General features: G+C 38.8%; 1 non-coding gene across 1 annotated transcript; it reads left to right on the forward strand.

Annotated features, from left to right (window-relative positions):
- The first annotated feature begins 1,116 nt into the window (after nt 1-1,116).
- LOC113776619 lies at nt 1,117-1,223 on the forward strand. The gene has a single exon (XR_003469107.1). It is a non-coding gene; the product is annotated as a small nucleolar RNA R71 (small nucleolar RNA).
- Nucleotides 1,224-1,829: the final 606 nt, after the last annotated feature.

Raw genomic sequence — 1,829 nt, forward strand, 5'->3', positions numbered from 1 at the left:
TTATTCTTAATCAATGCACTACACTCTTCCGTTAATGCTATCATCTCATTATCTACAATTTTCCTCTTCTTTGACATGATGTCTTTCAAGAAACGTGCATAAGAGGGAATCTGTGTTATAGCATCAATGAAAGGAATGTTAATGTGCAATTGTTTAAACATTTTGAAGAACTTTTCAAACTCCCGATCCTGTCCATCTTTCTTCAACCTGTGAGGAAAAGGTATCACATTAGAATTTAATTTGGGATGAAGTGCATCAATATCAATGATAACATGATCATTTTGACTTTCTTGCTCCCCTTCAATTGCTTGCTTCTTGTCTTTTTCACCACCTGAATTTTCAAAATCGAATCCCTCAACCGTTTTACCGCTTCTAAGAATGATTGCATTGACATGCTCTCTCGGATTCACTTCGGTTTTACTTGGTAATTCACCAGGGTTTCTATTGTTGATCACATTGGCAATTTGACCAATTTGAACCTCCACATTCCTGTACATTGTAGTGAGTTGATCCAGTCTCCCTTCTACTCGTTCAAATCTGTCCGAAGTCACCTTAGCAAGTTTTTCCACCGCGATCTCCCAACTTGGTTTAGTTTCAGCCTGTGGTTGCCTTGGTTGAAATCCCGGCGGATTGGTTGGCCTTTGTTGATTGCCTTGATCTTTCCATCCAAAGTTTGGATGATTTCTCCACCCCGGATTGTAAGTATTCGAGTAGGGATTATTTGGAGCATTTCGGTTGTAATTATTGACAAATTGTACCTGCTCAGAATCAACACACTCATTAATATCATGTTCACCTCCACAGAAAGAACAACAAGCTACGTGAGCATTAGATGAACTTGGGCTAACTCCACCTTGTCTACTCAATAACTTCATCACGTTATTCATTTGGGCACTCAACATATTGAGAGTGTCCATTTCGATCATACCTGCGTGACGTCTCGTATTACCTCTTTCATTGGCCCATTGGTAGTTATTTGCGGCCATTTCTTCTATCAAATTTTGAGCTTCTTGGGGTGATTTACCCATTAAAGCTCCACCTGCGGCTGCATCAATAATAGTTTTAGTGGAGAAAGATAAACCATTATAAAAGGTTTGTATAATCAGCCATTCGGGTAGTCCATGGTGTGGACATTTCCGTAACAAATCTCTAAACCTTTCCCATGCTTCATATAATGATTCTCCTTCCATTTGACTAAAACCAGTGATATCCATTCTTAGCTTAGCAGTCTTACCAGGTGGAAAATACTTATTCAAAAATGCCCTTGATAAATCATCCCATGTGGTAAAAGTGTTAGGAGCATGAGAGTGTAACCACATTTTTGCCTTATCTCTTAATGAAAATGGGAACAACCGTAACCTTATAGCATCATCACTAACTCCATTCATTTTAATTGTATCACATATTTCTAAGAATGTAGCTAAGTGTGAGTTAGGATCTTCTACAGCATTACCTCCAAATTGAGATTGTTGAACCATTTGGATAAGTGATGGCTTAATCTCAAAGTTGTTAGCATTTACCGTAGGCCTTGCTATGCTCGTTTGAGATCCTTGTGTTCCCGGTAGAGCAAAATCTCGTAGAACTCGCCTATTTTGGTCATTTTCCGCCATTTCTTCTTCAAATGGTAGTTCTATCAAAATGTCCTCTATCGGTTGCCAAATCTCTTGTTCCTCTTGCTGTTGTGTGTGCCTCCTTTGTCTACGTAGTGTCCTCTCAATTTCTGGATCGAAAGGTGTAACTTCCCGAGACGCCCGGTGCATACACTACAAACAGAAATAAGAGATATTATGCAACTTCAATTGTCAAAAACTGATTACAAAATAAGATTA

The sequence above is a fragment of the Coffea eugenioides genome, chromosome 6, assembly GCF_003713205.1.
Source record: "Coffea eugenioides isolate CCC68of chromosome 6, Ceug_1.0, whole genome shotgun sequence".
In the NCBI taxonomy this organism is placed as follows: Eukaryota; Viridiplantae; Streptophyta; class Magnoliopsida; order Gentianales; family Rubiaceae; genus Coffea; species Coffea eugenioides.